General features: G+C 45.2%; 2 non-coding genes across 2 annotated transcripts in view; both read left to right on the forward strand.

The window, feature by feature from the left end:
• Positions 1–4,622: 4,622 nt before the first annotated feature.
• LOC126877877 (small subunit ribosomal RNA) lies at positions 4,623–6,545 on the forward strand. The gene has a single exon (XR_007695415.1). It is a non-coding gene; the product is annotated as a small subunit ribosomal RNA (ribosomal RNA).
• A 3,386-nt stretch (positions 6,546–9,931) lies between these two features.
• The window catches only part of LOC126877874 (5.8S ribosomal RNA), a 155-nt gene continuing 86 nt past the window's right edge, over positions 9,932–10,000 (forward strand). The window contains exon 1 of the ribosomal RNA XR_007695413.1: positions 9,932–10,000. This exon is cut by the window's right edge and continues 86 nt beyond it. This is a non-coding gene — a ribosomal RNA (5.8S ribosomal RNA).

Below are 10,000 nucleotides of genomic sequence, written 5' to 3' on the forward strand. Positions count from 1 at the left end.
CATAAAGCAATACGCCGCTGGACTTAGTCGCGTGCGAGTAAAAAGCAATACGCCGCTGGACTTAGTCGCGTACAAACAGAAAGCAATACGCCGCTGGGACTTTGTCTCCTGCGGTTAAAAAAAATAATTTCGCTACGTACGGCCGATGGTCGTGCGTAGCGATTTTTTTTTTTCCTTTAAATCAAACAACGAGACGCACGAATAGAAAGCGATACGCCGCTGCAACTTTGTCGCGTGCCAGTAAAAAGCAATACGCCGCTGGACTTAGCCGCTCGTGCTACCGCTGCGCGCGCACCTCCGAATCAGCGGGTATGCGCCGGAGTAGGTAACACTCTCTTAAGGTACGCCGTTCTGCGCAGCTCGTCTTGCGCGCGCGCGCGCGCGCTTTTTCAAATATTTTTAAACGTTTTTTCGCGTTTTTTTCCCGTTTCTTCGCGTTTTTTCCCGTTTTTTCCCGTTTTTTCCCGTTTTCCACGTTTTTTCCCGTTTCACGAGAGAGACGAAAACGAGGAAAATAATCGCGACAAATGCTCGCTCGCTGCGCTCGCTCGGACGAATATAGCCCAACCCAAAACCGATCCCGAGCGTTCGAACGAAGATTTCGATGAAATCGAAGAACGAACGCGAAAGGGATTGGTTTTGGGTTGGGCTATTTTTTTTTCGAGCGAGCGGAGCGAGCGAGCAACGCGTAAGAGCGTATCGTTGCGTCGCAGGGACTTTGAAATATTCGCCACTGTTCGAACGTTCGAGTCGAAATAACTCGAGAAAAAGCGTTATAACGCATCGAAATTATCAGTGAAATCGTTACGTATCGACGAAATCTAGTCGAAAGTAGCGATTTCACTTTATTTTTTTAAAAAATTTCATCCTCCGGACCAACGTGACCGGGACGTTGGAACTTAGAATTTTTTCGCCCCGTTACGAAAGTACCGAAAGTTCAACTCGAAATAACTCGCTAAAAAGCGTTATAACGTATCGAAATTTTGCGTGAAATCGTTACGTTTCGACGAAATCTAGTCGAAAGTAGCGATTTCACTTTATTTTTTTAAAAAATTTCATCCTCCGGACCAACGTGACCGGGACGTTGGAACTTAGAATTTTTTCGCCCCGTTACGAAAGTACCGAAAGTTCAACTCGAAATAACTCGCTAAAAAGCGTTATAACGTATCGAAATTTTGCGTGAAATCGTTACGTTTCGACGAAATCTAGTCGAAAGTAGCGATTTCACTTTATTTTTTTAAAAAATTTCATCCTCCGGACCAACGTGACCGGGACGTTGGAACTTAGAATTTTTTCGCCCCGTTACGAAAGTACCGAAAGTTCAACTCGAAATAACTCGCTAAAAAGCGTTATAACGTATCGAAATTTTGCGTGAAATCGTTACGTTTCGACGAAATCTAGTCGAAAGTAGCGATTTCACTTTATTTTTTTAAAAAATTTCGTCCTCCGGACCAACCTGACCGGGACGTTGGAACTTAGAATTTTTTCGCCCCGTTACGAAAGTACCGAAAGTTCAACTCGAAATAACTCGCTAAAAAGCGTTATAACGTATCGAAATTTTGCGTGAAATCGTTACGTTTCGACGAAATCTAGTCGAAAGTAGCGATTTCACTTTATTTTTTTAAAAAATTTCATCCTCCGGACCAACGTGACCGGGACGTTGGAACTTAGAATTTTTTCGCCCCGTTACGAAAGTACCGAAAGTTCAACTCGAAATAACTCGCTAAAAAGCGTTATAACGTATCGAAATTTTGCGTGAAATCGTTACGTTTCGACGAAATCTAGTCGAAAGTAGCGATTTCACTTTATTTTTTTGAAAAATTTCATCCTCCGGACCAACGTGACTGGGACGTTGGAACTTAGAATTTTTTCGCACCGCTACGAAAAGGCCGAAAGATCCCCTCCAAATAACTCGTTAAAAAGTGTTATAACGTACGAATATTTTTCAAGAAATCGTTATAACTCGATAAAATACGTCGGGATTAAGCGTTTATATCGTCGGCAGACGGATATAAAAACGTTTGGACCGACACGACCGGTCGTTGGAACATAGAAAAATTCCGAGCCGGTACGTTGGGACTTAGAAAAATTCCGAGGGCGAAAAAGTTTTTTCGAGTTTATTCGTTAAAAAGCGTTACAAGGTATGAATTTTTTTGCATAAATCGACGTAACTCGACGAAATACGTCGGGATTAATGGTTTATTTCCGTCCGAGAACGATTTTTAAAAACGGACCTATGCGGCCGGTCGTTCGTACTTGGAAAATTTTCGGACCGAACACTCTTTTTCGATTAATTCGTTAAAAAGCGTTATAACGTACGAATATTTTTCAAGAAATCGTTATAACTCGATAAAATACGTCGGGATTAAGCGTTTATATCGTCGGCAGACGGATATAAAAACGTTTGGACCGACACGACCGGTCGTTGGAACATAGAAAAATTCCGAGCCGGTACGTTGGGACTTAGAAAAATTCCGAGGGCGAAAAAGTTTTTTCGAGTTTATTCGTTAAAAAGCGTTACAAGGTATGAATTTTTTTGCATAAATCGACGTAACTCGACGAAATACGTCGGGATTAATGGTTTATTTCCGTCCGAGAACGATTTTTAAAAACGGACCTATGCGGCCGGTCGTTCGTACTTAGAAAATTTTCGGACCGAACACTCTTTTTCGATTAATTCGTTAAAAAGCGTTATAACGTACGAATATTTTTCAAGAAATCGTTATAACTCGATAAAATACGTCGGGATTAAGCGTTTATATCGTCGGCAGACGGATATAAAAACGTTTGGACCGACACGACCGGTCGTTGGAACATAGAAAAATTCCGAGCCGGTACGTTGGGACTTAGAAAAATTCCGAGGGCGAAAAAGTTTTTTCGAGTTTATTCGTTAAAAAGCGTTACAAGGTATGAATTTTTTTGCATAAATCGACGTAACTCGACGAAATACGTCGGGATTAATGGTTTATTTCCGTCCGAGAACGATTTTTAAAAACGGACCTATGCGGCCGGTCGTTCGTACTTAGAAAATTTTCGGACCGAACACTCTTTTTCGATTAATTCGTTAAAAAGCGTTATAACGTACGAATATTTTTCAAGAAATCGTTATAACTCGATAAAATACGTCGGGATTAAGCGTTTATATCGTCGGCAGACGGATATAAAAACGTTTGGACCGACACGACCGGTCGTTGGAACATAGAAAAATTCCGAGCCGGTACGTTGGGACTTAGAAAAATTCCGAGGGCGAAAAAGTTTTTTCGAGTTTATTCGTTAAAAAGCGTTACAAGGTATAAATTTTTTTACGGGAATCGTTCTATCTCTATTAAATACGTCGGGATTAAACATTTTTATCGATTTTTTCAAAAAATTAGCGTTCGTCGAACTGACACGACTGGGATATTTTTCTAATTTTTTCGTTAATTAACGTTACAAGGTATATATTTTTTTGCATATTTCTACTTATTTTAACGTATTGTAATTGATTATAAACTTATTTTTTGTCCGTATTCGATAAAAGAGTATGTTTACTGATGCAATTTTTCGGTGAAAAAAAAAATTAATTTTTTGGTAAAAATGCATTTCTATTATGTTAATAAAACGTCTGGTAATGTATTTCGATGGTTGGATATTGGCTTTGTATAGTAGTGATCGAGCGTTCGCGAGACTAAGTTCCAGCGTCCCTTCCGAACGGTACGTTGCTACGGAGGTTTTGCACCGTAAGCGCGCGGCCGCTAGCCCGGCCGGCGCCGGCCTTCCGGCTGGCGCTTTCGTATCTATAAGAGAGACGTCGAGCCGGACGGTTCGGTCGGAACAGCGTTGAGCGCGTGGCTATTCTACGGCCTCGGTTGAGAATTCAGTCACCGCTCCTCGAGTCTTAGTGTATTTTACGCTATTTCTCGACTGTTCCTCCGTTCTCGTTCTGGTTTTTTCTCTACACTGCTGCGCCGCGGGTCGCTGTCCTGGACGTAATGACCAAATATCGTGGCAAGGTTCCCCTGAGTCGGGAAGCTGGTGACCTGTGTGTACGTATTCTAACAAAAATTGTTAGATGCGTGTGTGCTTGTACTAACTGAGCATCGATTCATTCAAAAGAGTATAACCGTCTGCTTTCTATAAAAACTTCTGCTTTCGCAGAAGTATCCGATGAGGCGGTAGGAGCGTACTATCTTTGCGTAGTATGTCTTCTGCCGAAAATGTTCTACCGATTGAAAGAATATTCTTACGGTATGTCCAGCGCGACGCACTGGGATACGCGCTTGTTCGTTCAGCGTGAGGTGCGTATACGTGCTTTACCGCTAAGATATTCTAATAAGTCTTTTTACACGAAGACAGCATTATGGAAATGTTCCTTTAGAAGTACGATTCTAAACATTTTATATAAGACTATGAGAAAGAGAGAGAGAGAAGAGAGGAGGTGGAGTTGAGAATTACAAAGTGGCTGCGAGCGGCGTTCGAAGATTATTACTGAACTATGGGTGTATCTCGAACGTCGCTAGGAGATATATTTTATAGATATATCTATCTTAAGAACGAAAAGTCTCGTCGTACGGTGCTTACGTCCCACCTACGACACGAAGAGAACTTAAACGAAATTTATAAGAATTGTTATACGAATAAGATCCCTGGTTGATCCTGCCAGTAGTCATATGCTTGTCTCAAAGATTAAGCCATGCATGTCTCAGTACATGCCGCATTAAGGTGAAACCGCGAATGGCTCATTAAATCAGTTATGGTTTCTTAGATCATACCTACATTTACTTGGATAACTGTGGTAATTCTAGAGCTAATACATGCAAACAGATTCCGACCAGAGATGGTAGGAATGCTTTTATTAGATCAAAACCAATCGGTGGCGGATGGCTCGTCTGTCCGTCCATCGTTTGTTTTGGTGACTCTGAATAACTTTGTGCTGATCGCATGGTCATCTAGCACCGGCGACGCATCTTTCAAATGTCTGCCTTATCAACTGTCGATGGTAGGTTCTGCGCCTACCATGGTTGTAACGGGTAACGGGGAATCAGGGTTCGATTCCGGAGAGGGAGCCTGAGAAACAGCTACCACATCCAAGGAAGGCAGCAGGCGCGCAAATTACCCACTCCCGGCACGGGGAGGTAGTGACGAAAAATAACGATACGGGACTCATCCGAGGCCCCGTAATCGGAATGAGTACACTTTAAATCCTTTAACGAGGACCAATTGGAGGGCAAGTCTGGTGCCAGCAGCCGCGGTAATTCCAGCTCCAATAGCGTATATTAAAGTTGTTGCGGTTAAAAAGCTCGTAGTTGAATCTGTGTGTCACAGTGTCGGTTCACCGCTCGCGGTGTTTAACTGGCATTATGTGGTACGTCCTATCGGTGGGCTTAGCTCCTCGCGGGCGGTCCAACTAATATCCCATCGCGGTGCTCTTCACTGAGTGTCGAGGTGGGCCGATACGTTTACTTTGAACAAATTAGAGTGCTTAAAGCAGGCTACCTTCGCCTGAATACTGTGTGCATGGAATAATGGAATAGGACCTCGGTTCTATTTTGTTGGTTTTCGGAGCCCCGAGGTAATGATTAATAGGGACAGATGGGGGCATTCGTATTGCGACGTTAGAGGTGAAATTCTTGGATCGTCGCAAGACGGACAGAAGCGAAAGCATTTGCCAAAAATGTTTTCATTAATCAAGAACGAAAGTTAGAGGTTCGAAGGCGATCAGATACCGCCCTAGTTCTAACCATAAACGATGCCAGCCAGCGATCCGCCGAAGTTCCTCCGATGACTCGGCGGGCAGCTTCCGGGAAACCAAAGCTTTTGGGTTCCGGGGGAAGTATGGTTGCAAAGCTGAAACTTAAAGGAATTGACGGAAGGGCACCACCAGGAGTGGAGCCTGCGGCTTAATTTGACTCAACACGGGAAACCTCACCAGGCCCGGACACCGGAAGGATTGACAGATTGATAGCTCTTTCTTGATTCGGTGGGTGGTGGTGCATGGCCGTTCTTAGTTGGTGGAGCGATTTGTCTGGTTAATTCCGATAACGAACGAGACTCTAGCCTGCTAAATAGACGTAACTTATGGTATCTCGAAGGCCCCCGGCTTCGGTCGGTGGGTTTTTACTACCAACGTACAAACAAATCTTCTTAGAGGAACAGGCGGCTTCTAGCCGCACGAGATTGAGCAATAACAGGTCTGTGATGCCCTTAGATGTTCTGGGCCGCACGCGCGCTACACTGAAGGAATCAGCGTGTTTTCCCTGGCCGAAAGGCCCGGGTAACCCGCTGAACCTCCTTCGTGCTAGGGATTGGGGCTTGCAATTATTCCCCATGAACGAGGAATTCCCAGTAAGCGCGAGTCATAAGCTCGCGTTGATTACGTCCCTGCCCTTTGTACACACCGCCCGTCGCTACTACCGATTGAATGATTTAGTGAGGTCTTCGGACTGGTGCGCGGCCAATGTGATAAGCATTGCCGATGTTACCGGGAAGATGACCAAACTTGATCATTTAGAGGAAGTAAAAGTCGTAACAAGGTTTCCGTAGGTGAACCTGCGGAAGGATCATTAACGATACGATACCAAAAGAATTTGACTTGAACACATATAAAAACTATGAAATATATATCACAATGGTCGGTAAGGAGCCGTACTCCTCCTGTATCGACGAAAGTATATACGACGTATTAACAAGCTATATACTTTAACAAACGAAAACGCCAGGGAGCTTGGCAACCTCCGTTGGCACGAATAGAAATATTCTTAAGGAGGAGACGACCCTCCAGCTACGGAATTATACGAAGAGAAGGTGGCACTCTCTCTCGATCATCGGGATGAAGAGATATATATATACAAGTATAAAAACGAAATGCGAATGAAACTTATTCGAGGCGCCTGCGTGAGGTCGTAAACAGAAAGACCCGCCGTCTCCGAATAAAACATATAACATATAATATATATATATATGAAATTCTAATAAAAGGGAACTCTAGCTTCGAAAGAGCCAACAAAAGTTAAGGCTCGATATCAAACGAAAAAATTACGATGGAAACCAGGTGTAAAGAGAAATGCAGTCGTGGCGCCTGCGAGAGGCCGTACACAGAAAGACCCGCCGTCACGATCTCGTATTTCGTATTTGCATCGTGGAAACCGTACAAACGAAATATAAAAGTCCATGCAAACTAATAAGAAAATCTCTAAAGTGCCTCGTGTCGGAGTGATCATGCTCGCCTATTCTCTTCTATGTTTCGTGGTCTGTGTTGCGTTTGTTCTCCTCCTAGCAACGGGACATATCGAAGACTCCTCTTTGGGATCGAACGAAGCGTCTAGAACGAGTCGACGAGAGCGAAAGAACTTGTAGCGAGTCGCGCAGAGCGAAAGGATACCGATATACATCTTCGAAGGTTCTCTTCGAAGATCCATGGATACCTTCTGCGTCGACTTCTCTCGTCTCTTTCATCGAAACTCTCGTCGTTCTCGAAACGTGCTTCCTACCCAAAGGGCGTGTGCTCTTCGTATGTCGTTTCGTTCGAAATAACGAAACCACGTGTAACATACTCGTGGATCGGGTAACCTAGAACGAAGACGCATCGCGTGGATGTTGGCCCGCTATGCGACGATGACCGATGATGATGATGATGATGATGATGATGATATGATGATGATGTCGATGTCGACGACGACGACGATGAAGACGATGTGTAGCAACGATTCGTAACTAGTCTAGCCGAAGTTCGTTCAGAGGGGAACGCCGCCGGCTTCGAAGCCTCGATGTCGTGAGTCGGACACCCGTGCCGTCGCTAGAGTTTTTCAAACTCTGCTTCTGGATATTGGGACGAAAGACCGCTCGAGGACGACGACAGCCGTGCGTGCGTATCCCATCGAATTTTTTTTACACCACCTGAACGAGACTAAAGTTTCGTCTAGTTGATCGTCTACCGTCGCATAATGTATATTATATACCGTTCAGAGGGGACCGGCTGTCTATCCTCGTTGTCGTGAGTCGGACACCCGTGCCGTCGCTAGAGTTTTTCAAACTCTGCTTCTGGATATCGGGACGAAAGACCGCGCGAGGACGACGGATGCGAGTCCCATCGAATTTTTGACTTACACACTACCTGAACGAGACTTAAAGTTTCATATTATATACCGTTCAGAGGGGACCGGCTGTCTATCCTCGTTGTCGTGAGTCGGACACCCGTGCCGTCGCTAGAGTTTTTCAAACTCTGCTTCTGGATATCGGGACGAAAGACCGCGCGAGGACGACGGATGCGAGTCCCATCGAATTTTTGACTTACACACTACCTGAACGAGACTTAAAGTTTCATATAATATACCGTTCAGAGGGGACCGGCTGTCTTTCCTCGTTGTCGTGAGTCGGACACCCGTGCCGTCGCTAGAGTTTTTCAAACTCTGCTTCTGGATATCGGGACGAAAGACCGCGCGAGGACGACGGATGCGAGTCCCATCGAATTTTTTATTTACACACTACCTGAACGAGACTTAAAGTTTCATCCAGTTTGTCGTCTATCATCGCATATATAATATACCGTTCAGAGGGGACCGGCTGTCTATCCTCGTTGTCGTGAGTCGGACACCCGTGCCGTCGCTAGAGTTTTTCAAACTCTGCTTCTGGATATCGGGACGAAAGACCGCGCGAGGACGACGGATGCGAGTCCCATCGAATTTTTGACTTACACACTACCTGAACGAGACTTAAAGTTTCATATAATATACCGTTCAGAGGGGACCGGCTGTCTTTCCTCGTTGTCGTGAGTCGGACACCCGTGCCGTCGCTAGAGTTTTTCAAACTCTGCTTCTGGATATCGGGACGAAAGACCGCGCGAGGACGACGGATGCGAGTCCCATCGAATTTTTGATTTACACACTACCTGAACGAGACTTAAAGTTTCATCCAGTTTGTCGTCTATCATCTCATATATAATATACCGTTCAGAGGGGACCGGCTGTCTATCCTCGTTGTCGTGAGTCGGACACCCGTGCCGTCGCTAGAGTTTTTCAAACTCTGCTTCTGGATGTTGGGACGAAAGACCGCGCGAGGACGATGGATGCGTGTCCCATCGAATTTTTGATTTACAAGACACACACTACCTGAACGAGACTAAAGTTTCATCGAGTTTATCATCGCATAACCCGTTCGGAGGGGACCGGCTGTCTATCCTCGTTGTCGTGAGTCGGACACCCGTGCCGTCGCTAGAGTTTTTCAAACTCTGCTTCTGGATATCGGGACGAAAGACCGCGCGAGGACGATGGCTGCGAGTCCCATCGAATTTTTGTTTTTTTTTTTTTTTTTAAAGAAAAAACACCACCCGAACGGAGATGTGTTCTATCTTTCGTCGATTTTTCATGCTTTCAGTCGGTCGCGTGGTCGCCATCCGTTCGGAGGGGATCGCCGGCTTCGAAACCTCGATGTCGTGAGTCGGACACCCGTGCCGTCGCTAGAGTTTTTCAAACTCTGCTTCTGGATATTGGGACGAAAGACCGCTCGAGGCGGACGGCCGCGCGAATCCCATCGAATCTTTACTATCACCCGAACGATGGAGAGATGCACGCGCGCTGTTTCTTGAATAATTGGACGAGAGAGTAGAATCAAACACATATATAACATGGGCTAGCCACCGTGCTTACTCGTTCGCGAGATCGTGTGCTGTACAGAGGATTCAGAATCGGGTGTATATATCCCCGTCGTTTCCTGACGAACGGAGCTTCGATCTCGATGGTTGTTATATATCATAATGTACTTTACGCCCGGCCGGCGAACGCGCGTATCTTCGCGCGTTCGTCGTTTTCTTTTTTTTTCGAACGTTTTTGTGTCGTCAATCCTATGGCGACTTCTGCGCGTTCGATTCCCGTTGGTCGAACGTGACGGAACTCGGCTTCGCTAGAACCGAGAAGAGTACATTTGAGTATTGAACTGTTGTAAATTTATAAAAGATTACCCTGAACGGTGGATCACTTGGCTCGTGGGTCGATGAAGAACGCAGCTAATTGCGCGTCAACGTGTG

Source organism: Bombus huntii, unplaced genomic scaffold, assembly GCF_024542735.1.
Source record: "Bombus huntii isolate Logan2020A unplaced genomic scaffold, iyBomHunt1.1 ctg00000266.1, whole genome shotgun sequence".
Classification (NCBI taxonomy): domain Eukaryota; kingdom Metazoa; phylum Arthropoda; class Insecta; order Hymenoptera; family Apidae; genus Bombus; species Bombus huntii.